This window comes from Gasterosteus aculeatus, chromosome 12 (assembly GCF_964276395.1).
Source record: "Gasterosteus aculeatus chromosome 12, fGasAcu3.hap1.1, whole genome shotgun sequence".
Classification (NCBI taxonomy): Eukaryota; Metazoa; Chordata; class Actinopteri; order Perciformes; family Gasterosteidae; genus Gasterosteus; species Gasterosteus aculeatus.
In genome coordinates, this window is record NC_135700.1 from 12,435,198 (window position 1) to 12,460,683 (window position 25,486).

Sequence of the window (25,486 nt, forward strand, 5' to 3'; positions counted from 1 at the left end):
GTTTCCACTGGAGTGACCACCAATGTGCCTTTGCCTCCCAAATCCCCACACTCACTGACCTCGTCTCTGTACTGGGATACGTTTCATATAAATAATTCCTGCAAAAATTAAATCAAAAAAGTAATGTATTTTGAGCAGTAAATGACTTGTTTGGTTAATAATGGACCTGCAGAGGAAGGCTGACATATTGATATTGAGTTCTTATATTCTTCATCTGGAATACACAGTTGAGTATAGGAAGAGGTTGAATAAGGAGACTTTATCTTGAATATACTGCATGACGGAAAATATATTATGTAGTGAATAACAATCAAGAAAGCATTTGTGTTTAATAAACGTAGTAAATGCAAACCATAATCGGTTAATTCCAGAAGTTCATTTAGATAAACCAAACTATAATTATCCCAAGACAGATGGAGAAGCACAACTACAATTCATTTCAAACTGCTGTTTGCTCAGGGCTACACTCAAGACCTTTTGTTGTCTTGGACAAGCTGGGCTTTAAAGCCCCCCGGCCAGCCCTGAAAAGAGCTGAATATGTTTTCACCTCAATCCCACTTTTAGCCCACAGCTAACACTGTTGGGTGTGTCAAATTGTTCTATAATTTAGCAAGAACAGAGTAACTATTTAAAAACAAGACGGGCAGGCAATCTCCTGCTAAAACGTAAAAAAGATGTATTTAAAAATAATGTATGTTTTTCATAATTGCTTTCCCTGCTTTATGTGCATTACCGAATGCAGAAAAATACAATAAATGACAGAATGAAGGAACAAATATTTAGAACAACTGTAATGAATATAAAAATAACAATATAATACAGTATTAGATGTATGCTAAACAGTGCTACATCTAAATCCTAGTTTGTTAAATTGTTCTATATTTGCAAACAGAGATTCCAAAAAACCTTGAATAAAGGCTGGAAAGAACAATAAAAAGCCAAAATAAACGGGTTTAACCATTTTATGAAGTGGTAATCCCTATATGGTATACATGGGAATAGGCTAGACTTGAATTCAAGCCCAGGCAAAAATGTGTGCAAAGACTTCTAGGAATATCTCGTGTACGAGAGGATTACTTGTTTTAGCAGGTTTATGAAACAGCAAGTGAACAGCAGACACACATGCAAACTGTTAAGGCTGCCTCACAATGAACTACTTGACTGCATTAGGGCTTCGCCACCACCGTTATTCAGCCAGCACAGCTACCATCACCACCTATTCTGACACCAAATGTAAAGTCCAACTGCCCTACAAATCCCTCCCAATTATAAAAAGGTCCTTGAGTTGCTGTTTTGCCCCCTCTCTCCAGCTCCTGTCTGATTACTGAGTGTGGGGCGAGCTGTGCAGGCAATCAGCCACAAAGCGCAGAGGACCAAGAGGACTGGAGGGGGTGGGGGGGATGGGGGGGGAATCAAATCCAAAACACTGCAAAAAAAAATAAACTTAAGGGGAACTTCTGGACCGCAATTACAGGCCATCCAGCCAGGCCTCTGCTCCAGCAGTCAAGAGCTGCCGTGATTTCCGACGGAAAAGGTTATTAGTTTTTATTGGAGGAAATAGATGCTGGGTGGCTTTAAATGGCACAGTAATGCGGGGAGGGGTGTGGGGGTGGGGCGGGGGGTTCTGGAGGGAGGCCTCCTGACCCAGGTCTCCCAAGGGTCCCATTGCACTGCCGGAGGGACACACAGAAGCCATCACACACCCGCTCCCCTTCCCCCAGCTCTCATGGCCTGCTGCTCCTGCTTGAACTCCAAGACGGAGACCTGGTCTTCGGCCTTGAACTCGACCTGGACACCCACTTCATTTTTGTGACATCGCCATGAACATTAAGCATCATTGGCAATTGTTGAAAAGCATTGTCAGCCTCGGTTTCTTTTTCTTTCTTTTTTCACTTGGACATTTTCTGTGAAAACGGGGATGTTTAATCATTATCATTATTAGTTTTTAAAAATTGAGCGATGTCAAACTAAAATAAATTGTTGAAGGGGGAATCTAAATTACATCTAAATTAAAAGTGGACGTATTGTGCCAATGATTTTCATCTCCTCATTTTCAAGCTCTGCTTGTGTATCTTCCACGCAAACAGACCCGTGTGTGCCAAGCAATGCTCCCCCAACATAGCTTGGCCCATGTGAAAACGTTATCAATGAGCGCGGCGTCTGCCTGTTTGCTCGGCGTGGTGTAATGACTGCCTGCAGATTTCCTGTCACGAGCATGCGAGTCTGCAGCTCCAGAAGGAGGAGAGAAGCATGCAATCATCATATTTGCCTTTGTGCTGGTCTGCCAGTGTGTGTACTCTGCTGTGTGTGACATTATTTCAGAATGTGTAAGCTATGATCTGCCTGCACCAGATGAAGTGCTTTGCACAGGCGTCGGTGTGTCAGTGTCCGGTAATGGGCAGTAATCAGACGGAGGAAATATACAGAGAGGTTTTTAATGGCGTCATCATTAGTCCACGTATATGATGCAACAACTTCTTCTCTTCTTTGTCTTTTGGATAAATAGAATGCAATTACTTTGATTATTAGTGTGTGTCAAAATATGTCACTGTATGTCAAAGTAAATAATAAATTAATGCAATCTTTTGTGACTGTGCGTGCGCATGTGTGATCGCCTTCATTATGCGTGCTGTCCATACTCTCCTCTTCTAATCTGTATTCAGGGCAGGTAGGCACCAGCATGGACCCACAGCTCAGTAACTAATGGAGGGGCTGATGGGAGCCTGATGACGACCACAGGGCCATTTGTACACACACACACACACACACACACACACACACACACACACACACACGGTTCACATATACAAACACTAAGGCCATTTCCAGTCACATCTGCACCCTGCATGCAGCTGGTTGCCAGGTAAGTTAATTAGATTGACCATTTAATATTGGTTTTTTTTTTCTTTAGTGGACAAGGGATGCAATTTGAAGAATTTTATCATCTCCCTGAGTAACAATCACAGAGCTATGCCTCATCCTCTCCTGCCTCTGTTGATTTCACTGCTGCTGCTGCCTACATTTTTTCTTTTAATTGCCTACACTGCAAACTTTTCCAGCGAACCACTGCCCCTCTAAGTTGATTGCTAGGAAGTGCAGGGAATTAGAAAATGAATGTCACCCCAGGGTCAGTGAGTCAGAGTGGCACACACATAAACTAGTACACGTTTGTTTTTATACCTGAAACTATACTTTTACAAGTAAATACATTTTGAATTGCAAAATTGTCAGCATTGAAATCAAATCACCAGATGTTTGTCATTAGAAATAACCAATATGTAAATGTCTTTCCATCTGTTTCCATCCACTTGTATACAGCCCTCTCATTTTCTCTAATACTGTGGATCTCATCTGGTTAACTTTTCTTTCTTTCCTCCTGCTTTGCTGAGCTAGGGCCAAAGAACTGACAGCCAATGACCTAGGGGCCTCCGAGGCTCTCAGGGAAAAAGGTAATGGGCCCAGCCCCGGAACGCACTCTCACTCTCAGAACACATGGGGCTGCCGGCAGCTTTGATCCAGTAGCCCCCGCTTGGGTCTCCTGACGCCCGGCGAGGAAATTCATAGGAACAACTGGAAGAGGCCTGTGTTTATTCAGCTCCTTTAATGAGCAGGGAGACGGATTATCGGGGGCCTAGATCTCCCTAAAAAACACAAGGAAAGAAAATTGCTGCTCCTTCCAGATGCTGCTCTATCACCGGTCACTCCAAAGGAATCCGACAGAGAGAGAGAGAGAGAGAGAGAGAGAGAGAGAGAGAATCGTTTATGTAGCGAGAACTAGTGGTCGACAGGAGATTTTCGCCCGTGTTTCCTCTGTTCTTCTGTCTGGCCAGATGTGCGAGCTGGGTGAGCCCAGAGGACAGCAGCCGCCCAGGCGCAGTGGGGAAGGCTGGGGGCTCTGAGAGGGAGCTTGCAGACAGGTTTTTTTTTCTCTTGGTGCGGTGGTGGTGGTGGTGGTGGTGGGGGGTTAGAAGGAGCAGGTTACCACGGGTCTCCGGCATAAGCTTTATTTAAAGCAATTCGTGCTGTCTTAGAGAGAAAAAGAAGCGATATCCTGAAACTGTCACAAAATCTCAAAGGAGTTTTTTTTTTTTGATTTTTGACACACATTGTAATCCTCATTGATGTTGTGGTACAGGTGACGTGACAGCAGACACATGAAGCCTGTCTGTTAAAGCAGCTGAAACAGAGGCCCAATTCAGCCCATTATCTGACTACAGGTGGTGGGAAGACAAAGGAAAGTCCACCTGCCGACACAAAGCACGATTGGGCTGTGCGTCAAGCCCTTGACCTTATTGCCAGAAGACTGACCTGATCAATATGTCTCTCTATTGTCAAATCATTTACGAGAGGATTACAGGTCAGCCGCCGGTCACAGATCCTCATACACAGAGGGCAAAGGTCAGTCTGCGGCGCACATTTACATGTTATTTTCACATCAGATCTTGTTAAGAGTATAGCCTGTGGTGAAAACGGTCTTGACCAATACTTTCGTAATCCTCATGCTTTGTCTTTACGTCCAATTTCAATATCAGCCTCTGATCTGTCCCGACCGTTGTTCTCTAAGATTCAAACCCGGGTCGAGGTCACGCTGTGGACAGTGACAGGTTGAAGAAAAGGAGCACACTGTGCGTTTGTGTGCTGGCAGGTCGATGATGATTCCGATTTAATAAAAAAAAGAACTCTTCATGTATCCATGAAGATTTGGATACATTATGTTATATGACTCTCTAATGGTTATTCAGCACCATTTCTTCATACAAATCCATACATAATCACTGTGCCTGCATGCGTGTGAGTGTGTGTGTGTTCAATCAAACAAATGATCCCGTACTTGCAGTAAGTATACTTCACGGCAATAACATTACACTTGAGTAGAATATTGAACCGAAATAAAAACACCATTTCGCTGGTGTTGATTAGTACATCTGCTCAGTGCAGAGAACTAATTGGAAAGGATTGCTTTAATCGTTAGTATTATTAAACCATCATAAAATAATCTCAAAAGAACTACTTGATTGTATATAATTATCGGCTTGCTATAAATACAGTGTAGCTTGGAAATACAACATTTTAAATTTAGTCGATAGGTTTATATAAAAAATACAAGCTTAATACAATAATATATTTTCAGCATTATCTGAAAATAATTTATTTTATCTTGTGTTTAGAATATTTTATTCATCTTGTATTACTTGGTTAAAGACGTGTTGGTTTTAACTCAGCCACCTCGGGAGATGTCTTGGATTTCTTTGTTTTCCTTGATTTAAAGTGGAGCTTGTCAGAAATCTCAGTCGTCACGATTAATTCAAACTAATTAATTATATTTTTAATTAGATTGTAAGCTTTTTGTATGGTTTCATTAGTCACCACTAGAAGTTTGAGAAAACAACTAGAATCAAGAGGAAAGAAATTAAGGAATCATACAGCTGTTTGTTATGAATGTTCATGAACTTTTCCGTTCTAATCAATAATACTAAATACACAAGAATTCATTTTGTTACATTCAAATAACAATAAAAACAGACAAGTTCTCCGAGCTACAAAATATTCAGTTTAATGGTTTATTCCAAAAATAGTATGCAAAGAAACCTCAACATGGTCCATTTTGTAAGTAATAGGGTTCTGTATGGTTTAAAAATGGAGTATGTGCTTGTAATGAATATATTATTAAAAGCATTCTGCACCTACTCTCATAATTCAAATACCAACCCTATTGGTATTTTCTTTTGCCAGTCAAGTTTGTTTGAAGCTATAAAATACCAAATTTCCCAAAAGAAGGTCTTAAAGTTGCATACCTTGTGAAGCAGAGGAAAGGGTCCCTCACATTCCTAAAAAACAGAAAGGAAATGCATTACTGTCCACAGCCTTTCATCATACCGTGTATTCTTCAAACTATTTCTCGAAGAAAAACAGAGTGAACCACATGTTTCACTGTTCATATTGGTTCATTACAATTACAATTTAGAACCAACATCATTCTTACTGACCAACAGTCAGTCTGCCCCGAGGCTGTACTAAGCTTTCAACAGATCGTATGCATGAATGGATAAAACCTGAATAATCTGGAAAATCATACAAATCATATTTCTATTTTGTATCCATTTCAGTCTGCACGCTTTGTGCTGTTTATTGTGAAGTCATATTACCACCTGATGATAAGAAAAGGACACTGCAAATACCTATTATACATAAATACAAAAAGGAATTGCTTTTCGATGTGCATATGAAAAATGGACCCCTCTATCATACATGTATTGCATCCTCATGTCATTCAAAATATTTTCACACACAAAAAACAACACACAGAGAATTCACCACATTGTCATTGGCCTGTTTCTCCGCACGTTATGCATCTCAAGCAATGGCTGACTCTGGGCACCAGGCTCACATGGCATCCCCTGTCAGACGCTCAAATACAAACCAATTCAAAAACAGCCTTTTTCCCTCAGCTACAATGGACCTTGCATTTAAAAAGAAGTTAAAAAATGTGCTTCTCTTACTCTGTTTTATATCGTTGCGTTTAAACATTTCAGAATAATTCCTCGTCTTTGGTCACAACAAATGAGACTTATAGAGTACCAAGTGTCAACAACAAACCCCAGTGGTTGTGGTCCTACTGACATAGCATTTGAATTCATCATATTTGGAGGGGGAAAATCTCAACCTTGAAAGTAATATCCATCCTCCTTTCATTTATAATAAAATGATTCCCGACAATACTAAAGATTCTTCACCGAAAAAAAGATTAATATGGTGAATAAGCCATAGCTTACAGAGAATAATTGCTAGCTTCACACCGGCAGAAGAAAAGTTGTGGCTCAAGATGCTATGAATGAAAGAGAAACTGCTAAATTAATTTATTAATGAATAGAATATAGGAATCTCCACACAACATACTACTTGAACAAATGAATCCACCGTTTTCCCTGCAGTGCTGACATTCAGACTTCATTTTGAGTTCTATTATCATTAATAATGCTGAGCTAAAACCAACACATCCCTTTTTCTTTGTAGAGTATGTTTGGATGATGCTATAGCCTCAATCAACCTTTAACCCCTGCCCTTTGACAAGGTAAGGGCCTCCATTCCCCTGAATCCAGGTCAGTGAGTAAGCTTGTATTTTGGGATGGCTGCGGCCGATTGTGCATGCACTTTAATAAGCGGGCTGCGGGTCAGGCAGATTTATAGGCCCATAGGGTAGAGGGACCGAACTCCCTTGGCCTCCGGCTTCCCTCCGTGCCGTTACGCCAGAATGAGATATAGTGGGATATTGATCCCAGTGCCACTTCATTTTGCAATAACTATTACACGATATTCTCCGGGGCTGTGCGTGGCTGCTGATTTATGCTGCCTTGCTATTTACATTAACAGTAAGTGTTTTTCTATACCAACTGAGGAGGGTCTTACAGCCACACAAATGGACATGTGAACATGCACATTCCATACCTGCCTACCTACCTACCTACCTTTTTGCCACCTTTTCACAGCAGCAGGGATGCTTAACACACGGCTGCCTGCGAGGTGAGTAATGGACGGTAAACATATTGAAGAATACATCCAGCCTTCATTACCGCTGTGCGACTGACCTTGCGGCAGTTTCGTGCACCTGTATCATATCTATTCAGAATAACTGCTTGATCACATCCAGTTTTCATCATACTATCCAGGGAGATGTTTTCCTTTTAATTTATTCATTCCCACTGTGGTGTACAGTGAGCAAATAGAAAATGAAGATGACTGCTGCATCTGTGTTGAGAAACAAAATCACAATCAGTGATGTATTGTCTATCGTATATACATTTAGATTCCTAACATAAAATGGATTGATAGTGCGTCTGCCATTAAACTTCAGTCAAACTGAAATAATAGCTGAAATTCAGATGGAGTGAACTTGCCATTCACACTGTACTTGTGTCTTAAAAACGTGTCTTCGCCAAAACAAATTCAATCAAATGTTTGCAATTTGCCAATTAAACCATACGAAACAAATTGTTTACATGATCAGGCTAATTAGGATAAGCAGCCTGCGCCTCCTCCGGCTGCCCCATCACCAGCTGCGTACTCCAGAGCTGGGTCTCTGCCAAAGTGGCTTCCCTTGCATTGCCAGGGTGGTGCTGAGTGTTGTTTACACACAGAGCAAAGCTGTATCAATGGCAGAGGAGGAGACATGAATGGGGAGGAAGGGTGGCAGACAGACACCGTTGGCGCTGACATTCCCACAGGGAGCGCCCGCAGGCGGCACCGCGCCGCAGATACCGCCACTGCTACATTACGCCGTAACAGAAAACAAAAGGACTAATGACCCGTAATTGCTCCGGAGCCGTTTAGGAGCAGATGAGTGTTGCCTGAACTGCAATATGTAAATCAAATCCCCCCCTCCTCGTACCTCTTCCCGGTTTACCCCCCTAAGCTGTCTCTCCCCTGGCACTATCAAGTCTTTTTCTCATAAGGGGGGCGGGCAGGTCTGCAGGCTCGCTGCCAAGTGAGGGGAGCTGGCAAGCGTGGTAATGTGCAGACACTTGTTGCTACAATGCCTGGCTGTTGCGCTAGCACATGGCAGAAATGGGCTGGCTGAGGGGCGTGTGTGGGGAGCAGATGGGCGTACTGCAGCCTGCACGTGCTTACCAAATTAAACATGGTAATAGAAAAGAAGTGTGCTCTGCTCTCTGCCTCCAAAGCTGGCAGGCACTCGGTGCATGTCCCATTCATTAATAGGTCCATTCATATGCAAGAGGAAGTTTGATTGTACACAAATGCCCTATTAGGGAGTAAGGGGTGGGTTAGTGGGGGCAAGTCAGTGTGTGCGTGCGTGTTTCTGTGCAGTTGCCTGAACTTGTTGGCATGCGTGTTGGCATATGTTGGCGACAGCGCTCGCTTTGTGACTGCTTAATAGGATTGTATATGGTTCGGTTGAGTTTGCAGTTTGTTTATTTTATATTGAATGGACATAATAATAATGCAATAATAATAATAATAATACACATACAGTTGTTGTAATGAAACAATAGTAAAACAATAAAAGAAAGAAGAAAATTTGAGATATTTTCTAATAACGTATTAATATAAATCCAACAGATACTGAATAGTATCAACTGCCGGGTTCAACCATAGTAGACGCTGTCTGTAGGACTGAGTGTCAGACAAGGCAGGTGTCTCCAGCCTGTGACCAAGTGAGAGGTGAGCGATGTCCTGCTGTGCCCCTGGGTGTCCCTCTGCTCCAACCATTCCCTTTAACATCAAGCCTTAATGCGTTTCTTATATTTGCATGCTTTTCTGATATATGGAGTCTCCGGTGATTTAAAGACAGCAACAAACCTGTCCCATTTCCAGAGTGACATTATTGATAGACTGTCACGTCAGAATGTAGGTAACTGCTAATGGTTATTTTTATGGTGCACATGTCAAATCAGATGTGTACTTTTTCTCTCGTCCCGTCTCTTACTCTACCTTTCTGTTTTATTTGAGTAGAATGATTGCCTCTAGTTGGTTGTCACACTTTTGTTAGAAGAAATAGGAATCATTGTGTAATAAGATAAACAAAACTGACCTTTCAGGGAAATGATCATCCTCGGCTAAAATAGGCCCTTTGTGTCCAGGAATATATTGATGATTAAAAAACACATCTTATTATGCCTGATTTGTTTGTATAAGACGAGGAAATAGTGGGAAAACAAAGCATTCAGCAGTATTTACTGGAAAAGTCTCTTCAAAATCAAACAAACAAACGTATTGCAGCTGAATCTTGGCAATCAAGCATTGATAAAGCATTTCATTTTGCTTCAATGTCCATAGAAATTACAAACATACACGCGGTTTATTAAAGCCAGCACCCCATACAGACCACCTCTACTTCACCCCTCCAGTCTTTATCCACTCCAGTGTTTTCTTCCTGTGAACCTGTATCCCCTCTTGTCATGGATTAGCCTCCATACCAGCGTGAACAAAGACTCAGTCAGCGTGTGTTTATGTGTTGGTCCATGTGGTCCGTGTGAAGAGGGGACGTGTCTCCCACTTATGTCCGGATCTTAAAGGACCCCAATTTGTTAAGCATTAATCAAGACACCTGTTCGCAGAGCCCCCCGTGTCAGAGGCTCACTATACGTCCCGAAGGTTTCCTGGCCGCACAGCTTTTTATTTCGCCACTTGAGTCATCAGTGTCTTTTTGAATCAATGTAACGACTGTGCCAGAGACTGATTTGAGTGTGCAAATTCTACATGCACAGGGGAACCAGTAATGAGCAACATACAGAGAAAAGAGTGTAGCGTAGAAGTGAGCGAGGAAAGAGGAGCTGGGTAGTGCTACTGTGCATTACTCTGGCATAAAAGAGTAATAAGTCATCAAACGGTGTTGCAGCAGGTGGCTGTCAACAAAATATGAAAGAAGCAGAATTTAAATGGCACTATAACAATAACACTATCCTGCTCCTTGCTGAAGGACGACACACGCAGGAGAACAACGTTTGAGGAACAAAGAGTAAAACGTTAGGAGAGGACAAGGAAGAAAATGGTCAGAGAGCAGCCGGAAAAGAAAGGCAGTACAAGAAAGGGATAGCAGAGGAAACAAATGAACAAATTCATGGGGCACCAAATGAAAAGAAAGATGGAGGGGAGTGAAGTAAAGATAGGGGGTTGGAGTCATCAGCTGAAGATTTGTATTGTTCAGACACAGGAGATGCGCACAAAAGCACTGAGAAGATTCAATTAAGTATCATATGCAGTGACCTTATTGCCATGGTTACGGAACAGTGGAAAATATTAATCAAGCCTGCACAAGAGGGAGAAAGATGGTGGAAGGACAGAGAGAGGCAAGACAGCATTTAGACAGAGTGGTAAGAGAGGAAAAGGGGATAATCTCTACCAGAAATGTGTTGTGCACGTTCGATTGTCTGTGTGTTTTACAGAATACTATTGCCAACGTATTTGCACCAGGCTTTGGATGGCGATATCGAACATAGCATTTTTGATTGTGGACTTTTAACTAAAAAGAAAATGTGGAAGGAGCTCAATGTAGAACTCATTTGATAGAGGGGTTAACTCGCTTTATGTCTCAAAAATATTGGTTTTAGCTCTCTGTAATTCAGCTAGAATACTATTCACTCACATGTATTTTGATGCTCTCCTAGTAAGTAAAGAAACCTAAAACACATCACCCAAGAGTGAATTAATTAATAACAAAACTAGTGAATATATGCCACATGAAAACATTAAAATAAAATGTTTTCATCCATCAAGGTGTTTCTTTTTGTGTAATGGTACTTTCACGATTCTAAATAAATCCTCTATGAACCAGTGCTTGCATATTGTTAGAGACTGAAAAATGATGACGATCGTTTTCAATCACATTCCATTATGATGTTCCTCTCAGTCACATTTCCCTGCACACTGCGGAAGGGGAAAGTTGAAGATTGTTCTGTTTGATGAAGCTGTAGAGTGTTTGCTCGCCGTCTGTAGGGACCGTCTTGAAAACAATCTATCTGAAACTCCCCCGCTGAGCAAAATGTTAAATAAACAAAGGCAGGGATAAACAAAATCTCTCCTTTTCAATGTCACTGAGAAGAAAGATAACATTTTAATGCTGCAATTGTGAAAAGGTGGCAGCCATAACACGATCATTATTTATACTGAAATTTCTCAAAATAGTCAGTTATACAGAGGGACTGTTAAATTGTAACACTTGAAATTGCTGGAATTTGCCATTTGTTCAGATGGAACAATTTTTTTTACTCGTTTAGTTCTTTCAAATTTGTAAAAGAAAGAAATAGAAAATGCTACATAGTAAATTAAATGTTGTAATGCAGCTTTAAATTTGTATATAAGGAAATTAGTGTAAACTACAACAACAGCATCAATGTACAGCTTTAAGCTCTAATTAAAACAACAATATTAAACTATAATTTCTATATTTTAAGTCACCTTGTAGAACCCCTTGTTACTGTATTCAGCCCTTCTATTTTCACTTTCAGTGCTAAACTTGGCTATGTACTTCACTGGGACGACATCAGTACGAGACTCAGCTTGATGTACCCATTGAGCATAACAACATTCACACTTATACAGTCAATGCTTGATAATATTAAGAGTGGTTATATTTAAAAACAAATCAACAACGCTAAATTAATGTCATATAAACTCTTTGATTGAACCGGGACAGTCGCCGAGACGCTTATCCTTTTTTTACCCGGTGCCTAAAATACAAAAAATCTGAATTGTTATAAATACTTTACAAACACATCCATGTGGATTGTACCTGTTTCGTTTTTAATTACATGAGAAATGAGAAATGAATTATCACAATACTGCTACTCTTCTAGATGTTGCTGTTGCATAGAAATAACAGTCAAAAAATATATTTCATGAAATTTAGGGGACTCATTTAAGTATGAAAAGCGTTTGAAGTTCAAGCATGTAGTTACTTGACTTGGATAAAAAACTTTAAATGAAACGACTTTGAGTAGACAATTTTTGGAAGTTGGCACAACTTCTTTAACAAGTGATTTGAATAGTAAGAGGCACTGGTCATGCAGGAAATCAGCCAATAAAGTCGGAACTCGGTGATTTGAGTTCACCATTGGTTCCACCCTCTGCCTAACCTAATTCTGAGCCCGAGGCTTGATTTGAGTAGTCAAAAAATGATCTCCTAACGTCTATTCCTTGACCTCCGTGGAAAACGTCACAGGGTCAAGGGAAGATGGTTAGGAGACTTAACGAGGAGTTAGGATAGGACAACGTGGCGTTTAGGGAAGCCGACTCTCATAAAGCTATGTAGTTATGACACGACGGGAGAGATTACGCAAGTCTGCAGCGGCCAAACTTCTGTGAAGATGGACTACAATGAAGCGCATCTCAAGATTCCTCCGTGCAACATAAAACAACCGGGTTCAGAGTATTACTTTAATAACAAGGTTGCCGCCGCTTCGGAATTATCTCCTCTCCTTTAGTAAAGGATGGTCCAGTGGTTCCTATGCGAAAGGAGGTAAGAAGCTCCTTCCGTAAGCTTTTAGAGAATTCAAACAGCTCTTATTTTGGAAGCCACTTACACTACTTCCGGGTCATTCCTTACAGCTAGAAACCTTTCCTAAGCAAAAATGACCATTCAAATCCAGCCCTAGTTTCTGAAATCCCACCACCTGTCCCTGTAGCAGAGACTGCAAGGACCTTTGGGCGAGACACAGACCGAGGTGGAACAGCAGAGAGGCCTGAGCAGATTGGCTGTTAAAGTTCCTTATGTGACCATGACCACTTCCAGAAACAATTTAATTCCGCAGCTTCAGCCATCTCCAGCTGATCTGCTCCTCCAAGGTCATTAACTGTGCCACAGAAGGTCACATGATTAATGAGTGACAGGCCGTCTGGTGCAATAACGTGTATGAACGTGGCCCATTAATTAGACAGGGGGGCAGAGAGAATGAATGGCCAGGGACAGCTTGGCCCCCTCACAACCCCGTCCTTCCCGGACACCATTTTTCATTTTCATCTACACAAGGAGACACACATAGCCACTCATATTATTCTCAAAATACCATCTATTCTCTTGTAAAAAAAAAAACACGTCACCTTTGCCAATATTTCTTATATTTTTTATCTAACATCTCAACAATTTATAGTACATTCTAATATACTACAAACCAAACACACGATAAAAAAGCAAGAGCTTTTTTGAGGCTAAACGGCCGTGGCTCAGTGCGATTATACAGGTCCAACTGCCGCTTCGAAGACCGATGAGCATTGGCCCCCCGGCTCATCCAGGTATCAAGCACCAGCATGTTGTGTTGTTGCAGTCCTTTTCCAAGACTATGATAAGCGCTGTGCATTACTGAGGGCCGTCGCAAGCAGGAAATGAAACATTCTACTGCCACAGACGGGCTTTATTAGAAGACAACAAGTCCGGCCTCTCAGGATATACACATCAGGAGATTTAATTGATGCCGACTGACTGTCAATGCACTCCTATTGCCGGGAGAAACAAGGGTGTTTAACACTGCTCCATTGTAAATAGTATTCATTTCTCAGTCTAATCAACTTAATGCATTTCCAATATGTCCATTTTTTAGAGTGGTTGTGTTGATTTGAAACCCCGTAGCTCGGTTTTATTTTCAATGGTGCCAACAAATGTAATGGCTGCTAAGTATATTGGGCAATAATATAAGAACGCTCTACATCCAGTGCATGCATTGCCATTTTACCTTGAGGTCACAACATTAGTGAAACACCCCAGTGGGGTCGTTAATCATAAATACAAACGTTGTATGTAATAACAACCAGTAGGGAGAAATAGGCCTCGGGGAGGTTTCTTGTGTGAGTAGGGGACACAATGCCTATATGTATATACATATATATATATATATATATATATATATATATATACATACATATATACATATATTATATATTACAGCCACCCAGGTCAGTTTTTTTGCAAAGCTGGCACACAATCAGGCATTCAGTATGTGTATAGAGAAGACATTGCTCATTGTCCCAGAAACATAATAAGCAGGGACAGGCTGAGCCAAACTCACTCGGTGCACAACCAGGAAAAGAACATATTTTAGAAACAGTAAAAAATTGGAAGAGGTTAATATATGTATAGTTAGCTAATGATGTTACACTAACGTATGTCTCTATATATGTCTCTCTCGCTATATATATTATATATATATATATATATATATATATATATAATCTGTAGTTCTAAATATAGTTCTTTAATATAATTTATGAGGCATACAGATAATAAACATAATTTTGAAAGGTGACGCTGACATTTTCTTTTTGCAGTACTTTTTATAAACAACAAATAATAAAATAATTCTTGTTTCTTATCAAACATTCAGAGGACCCTGTGACCCTTCTGAATAAAGCATCTCTCTGGAGATTTGACACACATCTCTCAGCACAGATCTGAAGACGGCCATGAATGTTGTTTGCCCTCTGATATATTTTTAATATTCCGATCATATCAAATATGTCCTCTTTCAATAATTGATCTATCTATCTATCTACTATCAACATAACACATGCTGAGCTTTGGCATGTGATTTCTTTGCACAAGTCAGTACATCTCGTCTCTATAAAGTATGATAGGGAGAGCTCTAGCTGCTCCCTAAATGTGACGCACTTGGCCAAGGGGAACTACCCCGTGCACGCTCCAATGAACCCTGTGACTACAGAAGTATAACTGCCTTTTTTGTGTCCTTAAAATTAGAGACAAAGATGCACCAACTGCCTCGTTTGTGATACAATTACTCTCAGTAGGATTTCATTTTAGTTTTTGTCTTTTTTGTAATTGTTGTTGGAATGCTCCATAATTAAAATGACATGTAAAAGTGAACAGCGCAAGCGAAATATAATATGTTTCAAGCATTTTCATATTTGAATGTGAGCAAGCTGCCTGACTAAAACATTTATTCGTTAAGGTCATATAGGGATGTTCTCAGGCCTTTTAAAAAGGATAGCCTCTATAAAAGCAAATATATTTTGAGGAAGATTGTACCAAAACATTATTTTTTTCCGAAAAGAACACAGTGTAACAAAAACATATCAAGAGACTAATAGAGTGAGTTTTTTTCATCCTGTCTTTTGACCAACAGCATCTCCTGTGGTGGCTCATTTCCGTAGTGCAAGAGCCCCCCCTCCCCCCCACCCCCACCCCTCCAATCGCAGCCAGGCTTCGGGGGGGTATGGTGGAGAAAATGTGTGATGGAGGGAAGGAGCAAAGGAGAAGAGGGAAGCCACGCTGGGAGAAAGGAAATCTTCCATGTGCAGAAGCAGAGTGGCTAGAGGACATTTCACGCTAATGGCGGCCGAGCCAATTGAAATGACTGCAGCGCTGCATGATTTGAAGGTCAGGAGACAGCGGATTATATTCCAGTGGTGGCGAAGGGGGATTGGAGAAGTAAAATGGTGCCTCTACACCACCCCCTCCCCTCCTCCTCTGCTGAATTATTACAGAACAACCATGATGGAATCAACATAGTACCAAACCCCACCATCATTACTCTCGCACACAGTGCACCGCAGAACACAATGCATCGCTCTTTTCTGAGCCTGCACATCATAACGGGGGCTTTTGCTAAAGAAAATTCAGATGATCAGTTCGTGAAACTGAACAACAAATCACCCTAGAGCTTAATATGTTTTGGCTGCTTTTCATTCAGTAACCAAACTCTATTTTTGATATACAATATTACCAAGTCAAATGTGCTACAGATAAGATCACAAGCATATAATGAGGAAAAACTGTGCAAAAGACAGCTATTTGGCCTTTCAGGGCCAAATAATGAAGACGTTTTGGGAGAAAATTGTCAAAGTTCTTATTTTTATCCCTGACAATAAATCATAGGGAGAAAAAAAAATGAAAATGCCTCCTATAGTAATCAGTTGCACGCTTTATAAAACAGCGGGGGTTGAAAAAAAGCATTGGTTGAGCTTACAGATGAGGGTGCAAAAGTTACTCACACATGAGAAAAACCTAAAGTGATTATGCACATGACTGCAGTAATAAGCTGTGGAATGACCCTGGATATTTACTTCAGACATTGTGGAAGGCAGGCCAATGTGATTACATTGTATTTTCATCCGATTTAAAGCAAAAGAACCTCGAGCCTCACATGCAAACAAATGTGGAAACAACAACAGAAGAAGCGACCGGGATGTCAGGCAAAATTTAAAAAATATGGGACATTGATGTAATTAAACTAATCCCTTGAAGGCATCACATCCTCTATCTGTTTGATGTGATTTCATAACTTCTGGATGCTCAGCAACTTTACACAATTCATTGGACATAGCACATGTCCAATGAATTGTGACCCTCAAAGAGTCAACAGGTTTACTGTTAATCAGACTTACAGATGCACCTGTTTCAGCCGGACAGACACGTTGTGCTGAGAGCAGCCGGTAGAGACATTGTGATGGAGCTCTTTCCGGTGACGGTAAACCCCGGCAGTAAATACTGGCAGTTAGCATCCAATCGGAGCTGTTCCACAGTACTGACGGTACAGAGGTGCACATCTTATTGGAGGAGAGCGAGTGCCCGTCTTTGTGAACAGCCAACAAAGGAGTTTGTGTCAATGAAGGCATAAACTAGAGACACTTTTTACCACGTCAGCATTCCCAAAACAAGGAAAAGCTTAACAACCACATTATTGAATTTAAATGACTCATTAGAAATAGCTTGTGCTCTATTGTATTACACGTTGCTACAGAAAAGCAAAAAGGATGAAATGTTTAATTTCTTATGTGAAAAAATGATATCTGTGCATACCTGTATTTATTAATGAAATTCATATGTGACATTTGGAAATGTTGCCTGCTTCAGTGTGGATTTGGATACTTTATATATGTCTAATATGTTTTATAACTGTAGCAGTATATATATCATTTGTCATATTTAGACAGCAAATTAATTTATTTTTGGTAACCCGAAAAATTGTAAGAACATTTTATTACAAACATCATTTGTTAACTGAAAAAACATATTCCCACTTGTAGCTAATTATGTAAGCTTTAAGCATTCATGTATCTTAATGAAACTAATTATTTGTAAATGGTATTACATAAAATTAAAGAGCGTGTTATGTTTTATCAACCTTCCAAGAAGAATAATATATTATCATAACAACAACAAAAAAGAATTTCTAAAGTCATGTCAGTCCAACAACATCAGTGCGGGTTATCAGCAGTGTTTCATGACCTTTGCACTACTGTACAGGGCAGAAAAGCAGAGGCAGGAATAGCCCTAAAACTCTGCTGCTTGTAAAATTCCACGTGAGATAACGGACAACCAAGGTAGCACTGTCAATCCACGGCATGTTGAATGGCTGACCATGTTAAGCTCTTAAAGCGGCCATTAATCCAGGATTTTAGGAGCAGAGCTAAGTTTGGCACGTTATCATGGCAAGGCCCAGACCTTAGCTGAAGTTTAATCAGCATGCAGAGGCACCGACTGTCACACCGACCCAAGACATGACTGAACGGATATAATGGAGCTCATTAAAAATAATAGAAAATCTTTAAGCTTAAAGTGATTCAACTTTACATTTGGTTTATTTGTATTTCAACTTCGTTCTAGTATTTCTAATTACTAAAAATGGATTGCTACTTATTATGCATGATAGTCAGTAGTACATGCATTTCACTCAACCAGATGCCGGTCTGCAGTGAAATGGGAAGCATACCAGTAAGTACTCAGAGTACCTGAGTGACCTCTCAGTGTCAGCCTCGCCCCCCCCAGACACACACAGGCCTGAGCAGAAGCACACAGCCGAGCCTTCCTTGCTCCACTCGGATCCAGATACACACAGGCTGGCTCAGATCAACATCTAAGATATCTGTGCAGACAGACAAACGTGTTGAGAGCTGACAGCTCCTGACCGTGCATCTGCAAAAAAGTAGCATCATCGTGTTTCACCAGTGGCACAAATACCAACCAATCTGACTGTGCAAAGTCCAAAGTCACGTGACATGCACAGACGAAGGCTCGTGGACGCACACTCACAGACCAATCTTGGGGTGCAGTCGACGGGCTTGGGACAGGGCTTAGGGCTAGAGTGTGGGCTTATGGAAGCGGGTGTGCTTGTTGACAGATGGGGGACATTAGGGCCAGTGTGTTGACTGATAAATGTTCTCTGCACAGTGTAGGACCTGAGCTATCATCTGGCATGTGGAAAAATACCAGAGAAGCTGTGGCTGTATCAGATTGAACTAATGTTTCTACAACTACTCTGCACTATATGACTAATATGTTCTCAAAAAATAGTCCTGTACGCTTAAGAGAATACCTACTAGTTCCTTTATGGAAACTTTGAGATTTACAATCTCGATCATAACTGTAGTCTTACTGGCAGTCTTCATTATATACAGTATTTACTGTCGTTGAGGCTAAAAAACACACCTTTGAAGCACGATACGCCATTCTGATTGAATCTATAACTACTACTTTAACAGTGGGCCTTCTCCATTGCTGCACCCTCCCTGTGGAACTCTCCCATTCTCCCTCACTGCCCACTTAAAACAGCACTGAATTCAGTCATTTTTAAATCGTATTTAAATCTGCTTTTACCCTGTGATGCTACTTAACCATGTTCTTCTTTTTTTTCTTAGAGTCATGCCATATCTCTGGTTTATATTGTTATATCTTCTATTATTTTGTACCGGCCTTGAGTACCTGAAACGCTGTCCAAATAAATTGCAATATTATTATTATTTTTACTGTGGTAGTCCCACAGCGACAACAAACATGTGAAATTGAAAATTGTGTGTCTTTGGCAGAAAGGTCCAATGGAGCCTGGTGCTTGAAGGCTAATTGTTGTAACAATGTGGACATTGGATTTTGATAAACATTTCATTTGTGAGATGTTTTTGAAAAAGTTATACAGTAGTGTTATCTGTGTTTACACTTAGTTCTAAGCATGAGAAAAGTTATGATCTATTTGTCCACTCAATTCATAGGAATAGGGAAAGAATACAGTAGTATTTCCTAATAAAATGCCAGAAAATTTGTTTTAAATATCTTTTAGTGGATCTAGTGATTCTTGTAATTATTTATGATTATACACATCCAAACTTTCAGGTTTAATATAACTCTGGAGGGGAAAAACTAACCAGTAAAATGCATTTGATATTTTGAACACCTGCCTCACAGCAATGTCAGCTCTGTGAGTGGTCAGATAATTCTCCAATCAACGCCTGTCGACTCCATATAATTGCAACCGGAAAAAAGCAACAGTTATTAACACTAGGGGAGTTGCTGTGCACGGTTTTTAGGTTTGTGTGTGCCTGCGTGTGTGTTAGGGTTAGGGAGTGTGAGTAAATAAGTGAGCAAATGAGTTAGTTAGTGTGTGTGTGTGTGTGTGTGCGTGTGTATAAGAGAGAGAGAGTGAGTCCAAATGGATTTTAGCCATAGAATAAATCACTGTCGCCACTGAAAGAAGCCGACAGCTGTGATGGATGGCTGAAATTTTTGTGTTGATGTCTTTAGTATTGCTGACAATTTGGTAGTCCTGGCTTTTCCACTTTTCCTGTGCTTGCGTGTGGCTAAACACATCGAAATGCTGGCCCAGGCCCATACATACACACGGCAGTTTGCACCTGTTCAAAAAATACTTTTGGATGAAATCATCGTTTAAAGGATTTGTATGCTATTATTTCCAGATACAAGATTCATATTAAAGAAGTAATGTGTTAAAAACCAAGAAAAACAATATTATTTCTGAATGACTGCCGTCAAAATGGTAGCACAGTTGTGAGTAGAACTTTCTGTAGTGAAACTGAACACCATCTGTGTGTGTGTGTGTGTGTGTAATATGGTCACATGGTCTTTTTGCACCTGTGTGCACATGTCCCCATGTGACACAATGACTGTTATGTGTTGTTGGAACATCCACTGTCAGTCTGTCCTGTCTACGGTTATCTGGCCAACTCGGGGTGCGGTGACCCCCCCTTTCAAAGAGATGGTATCTCTACACACACTCACAGACACACACACCTACACACGCTCACTTGACTTGATGATTATCGTACAAATTTGGAAATTTCCCAAAATAAAACACTTGCTTTTTAAAGTAGGCTGCACGCAGTATATGACATCTAATTACCACTGCAAAGTTATGTAAACTCAACAACACCGCTAGAAACATTCTCTCTTCCCCTCACACACACACACACACACACACACACACACACACACATTGTGTGAAGAGTGAAGAGTTGGGCCGCTCTGAGCCAGCCCCCCCCGCCCTCCACCCCGCGTTCAGTGTTTCTATCTGCTCTCACCTGGCAAGATCAAAACGAGCACACATCCCACAAACTTACAGAGAGTCAATACTTTCTCCAGCTACACACACACAGCAGTGACAGCCAGCTCCACACTAACTGGACTCAAAGTACTGCAGACTGACAGAAATAATCCACACAGCAGAAATTAATAGGAAGGATTTACTGACCTTACTGCCTGTTTTCCTCCCCTTTCTCTCCCACGTCCAATCCCCCCTTTTTCGTCTCCTGGTTCTCGTCCTCTAAACCTCTAGTCTAGGTAAGTCATGCAGGAGCTGCTTCCTGCTCCTGCTCAGCCCTGCACCGCTGTATTAGTCTGATTTCACACTCTGCAGCCTAGCCTCTTGTCCTGAAGGGGACGGTGAATGTGCTCCTTATTTAGAAGCCGGCGCACACTACCTGGGCTTGTAGGCAGCTGTTTAAAGCACGAGGCAACATCCAGGGTGCATAATACCCCCTCTTCCTTACACACACACACATCTTCTCTCTCTCTCGCTCTCCCTCCCTCGCTCGCTTGCTCTCTCTCTCTCTCTTGCTCCAACACACATGCACACGCTCACTAGCTGGCTGGCTTACAAGATAGGCAACGGCACAAACACACATACTCAAGCACGAGAGCAAAGTGAAATACACACACACACACACACGCATGCAAGCGGTCCGTCAGAGGTCTCTCTACCTTGGCTGGGGCAGCAGGCACAGTGAGATGGGCTGGCTGCTCCGTTCTGTCTCCTTCTCTCTAAGTGTTTAGAAGACAATCTCAACAAGGGATTGCTCCCAATCTGCTAGGGTGATCCACATGGATGAGTTATAATATGCTTGCCACTCTCTACCTCTTTACACCCCCCCCCCCCTTTTCTTCCTCTGTTCTTACTCTCTCATTCTCCGTCTCAATCTCTTTCTTTCACTCCCTCTCTCACTCTTTTGCTCTCGTGCTCGTTGTTTTAGCCTATTACAGAGCCGGCGCCGCTTTCAGTTCAGGGGGAAAGCGCTTCTTGGGATTGTACGTTGATCTTCTCTCTGGAAGTGCATGAGATGGAGCCAGAGACTGACTCCACCTGAATGAGTGTTAGTGAAATGCATTATTTATTGCAAAGCTGCATTCATTTTTTCCTGATATGCCGGTGGACACGAGGGGGAAGGGAGCAGCAGTGGTGTCTATCAGCAGCGAAGGGGTGTTATTTGTGTATGTTTGGAGGAGGCAGTGAGGGGGGTAAGGGGCAGGGATGAGGGGTCAGGATTTGGGATAGCGGGTGTTTGAAGGGAGCTGAAAGAATACATGAGATGGGAGTTTAATGTATTTATTTATTCAATGACTGGGATTGCCTTATCATCGAGGGTGCTGCTTAATGACATCACTGCTGGCTTCTCCTGGATGTCCCAAATCACACTGTCACTCATTTTTTCATCAAAAATGGCTTACATTTATTACACTCATTGTGTGCGCGTGTGTGTGAGTGTGTGTGTGTGTGTGTGTGTGTGTGTGATGGTGGTGGTGAGGGGGAGAAAATGAATGATAAAGTGAGGACGTGAATTATCGCAAATGTGATTCCAAAGGCAAAAACATCTTTATTAAAAAAAAAAGTTAAAAATGATTACTATATTGTCTTTGAAATGTATTGGTAGAAATAGTCATGCAAGAATAAAAGGTGCACTTATTAAATCAAACTCACTGTTTATAGTCATTTGAAATGTTCATTGTCAGCCTGTTTCACCAGATGGTTAAAAGGTTATTTTTATAATTTTACAATTAAAATGCTACATCAATCCCATTCAGTTTAAAAGTAATCAATATATAATTTATCTGTGTCACTTTTTTTGTAACGAGGTTACTCTAATTCTATTGCATGTTCTCAACTCAATTAGTCCAGTTCCTTAATTGAATTATTATTTTAAAATACAAGGCACCGTTATTCCGTAACACCAGGACGATGAATATTTGTAATTTGTCTATAATTAATCATCTGAACGGGACACTTTTTTGTTACTTGAGTAGTTTCTTTAAGTCAAAACATAATATTTAAATTTAAATTTCATTATTTTCAACCAAAAATGTATGGATATTCAAGATGATTGAAACAAATACCTGCAAAAACCTTTGCCCCTTTGGGGAACTCTTTTATTCTTCCTTGGAAGAACAAGTGCATAAGGTATAATACTAGCAGTCTAAGAAGATACAAATTGTGGAGTCTGTGTGTCAGAAAAATCCAGAAATGTTCTTGACTCATTGAACTACGTTTTACAAACAAAAAATATAAAGGAAAACAAAGTTAAGAAAAATATAGATAAAATGTTTTAGTAATGTATCTCTCCTTTTAATTTGAGATGCAGCTGTGATAAAATAAGTTAAATAATAAATCACTAAACAAGGAGATTCTAGCGCTAAAGAAAACCTTTATGAAGACAAAATGGCCCGGTTACAACACTGTCTGCACTCACACATAGAAAGGGGAGGGAGGCTGGAAGTGACTGTTAGCTACAGTTGCCACGCTGGTCAACAGGCTGCCGCAATGTGCACCCAGGGGGGCGACCAGCCAGGCGGACCCCCAAAACGCTGTCAGCACTGTCAGTCTTCCCTCCCTGCTTCAACAGGCGACACAGGCCAAGAACAACATTCAGTATAAAAGGCAGCCAGCCTCTGATGAACATAAGTAGGCTCGCCTTTAATAAAGACCACATGAATAAGGAACACAGTTACTCAATTTAAAATCGACACGAAAGAGTCAGAGTTACTTGTTTACAAAACCCATGACCATCAAAGTGACACGCACTATATGACAAAGAACATTAATTCAGACTCCAGTAGGGCCTGCTAACAGCCTGGTCCTCAGCCACGGGATGCCCATCTCTACCTGCAAAAGGAAATGATGTGGCCCACGGCCCATTCACGCCATTCTATCACAGCTATTAAGGCTTAAGCAGAACTGGAAAATGACTCCATTGGCATTAACGGTCACCCTCAATCATTTTAATACTCATAATCATGAGACTTTCTAATATTATTTTTAAAAGCCTGTGAAGAAAAGGAAAAGGAATTTCATTTCCTTCGCCTAATAATCTTAAAATGAGAGAGAAAAGGTAAATGGAGGAGAAAGTGATATCTTATGAGACAAGAAAGGGACATGGTCAACTCTAACCCCGCCCCGGCCCCCTCCTCCACCCATTTCACCACCACACACCTCCTGCTGTCTGCAGCATCTCTGTGTGCTGCAGCGTCACCATGTTACAAGTTACCAGCAATAAACAAGGAAGACATATAATGTGTGTGATTGCTGACTGACTGTGTTACTGCTAAAAAGGCATCTTCATACAGCTGTTGTTTACCCTTCTTAACCTCACCACCCCTCCTGTGCTTCAAATAGCCAGCTCTGGGTACAATTCATTCCAGACTTAACAATCTCAGATGTTTCCTCCTCTCTTCTCCACTGTTTTTAAACTTTCAATTTTCCTGAATAGTATTATAATGCATTATTAATATCTCTGAATTATTACTCATTTCCCCCTTAAAATGGAGTGCTTTAATTCACATTTGATGTACTCATCAAGGCTGTGCAGTGAAATGAATGTGGAAGGATACATTATATTTGCAAAAATGCAAAGAGTGAATTAAAAATATATAGCAATACTAAAATATTAACTATTAATTTTCAAAAGATAATTTGCCTTGGAAAAAATCATTTTCCTTTCTTCCATGACTCTTTCTTTTTTCAGTTTACCGGTCTGATCGCAGGCCTTTGAATAATATGCAATCGTTATGTACTGAATATTCACAAATACAATGAACATTGTTTTTCACTTTCAGGGCATAACATGGTGCCTGGGTACAGTGCCTCAGAGGTGATGCAAATCCATGTCCACCAAGGAATCAGATGGTGCTTCAGTCACCAATAGCAGAACATTGCACAAAATAAAAATAGATAAAAAACCTGATAGTCACTAACCCTATTTCTCATTTGCGTCCTCTGTTTTTGCATTTCTTTTTTCAATAGTGAACTTTAATTCACCCTTGAAAGCTTGACCTTGTTCTGTGTGGCAGGAGATAGCCGCAGCATGAAGACAGGACGCCACTTATCATCAAGGGACGAGGTGGCTGTTTAATTTCACACCACCAGTGGCTGAAATCCCAGTTGGTGTGAAGCATCACAATGGCAGCTACGCTGGGGGAGCAGATGTCCTCGTGAAGGGGTGTAAAGAGGGAGGAGGTTAGATTGGGAGAAGGACACGAGAGGAGGAATGGTAGTCTGTGTGTGTGTGTGTGTGTGTGTGTGTGTGTGTGTGCGTCAGGGAGGGTGGTTGCACTGTCGCTGTGTATTGTACTCAGAGCGCAGTCTGACCCCGTGCACACGCCCCGATAAACAACGCCTGTGTTCCGGAAAAAAAAAAAACACACACACACACACACACACACACACACACGTCACTGTCGAATTTGATAATATAGCTGTAGCCTATTGGCTGTGTCAGAAGTAAGCAGGATGACCACAAGGGGACACAGTAGTCTGTGGAGAAGACAAACAAGCGCCGTGGTGCAGCTGTGGCGGCTGAGAAGAGAGTTCAGTAGCACAGTCCACGACACAGAGGCCAACATCGCTGAGAGCCCAATCGCTTTCTGAAGAGCTTCCCATCGTCTGCAGTGATGAACTTGAGCTCTGGCCTCCAACCCGGGGGTCTTTCCGTCTAATCCTGCGTGCCCCTGGCTCCCCTCCACAGCCTC

The 25,486-nt window shown here is 41.2% G+C and overlaps 1 protein-coding gene across 2 annotated transcripts in view; it reads right to left on the reverse strand.

Annotated features, from left to right (window-relative positions):
* Positions 1 to 21,260, reverse strand: part of zfhx3b (zinc finger homeobox 3b) — a 187,403-nt gene extending 166,143 nt beyond the window's left edge. For both annotated transcript variants that reach the window (XM_078084817.1, XM_078084816.1), the window contains exons 1-2: positions 20,943 to 21,260; positions 5,796 to 5,828 (exon numbers count right to left, since the gene is read on the reverse strand). The gene's annotated coding sequence lies outside the window, so the exon portion shown is untranslated. The remainder of the gene's footprint in view (positions 1 to 5,795; positions 5,829 to 20,942) is intronic.
* Positions 21,261 to 25,486: the final 4,226 nt, after the last annotated feature.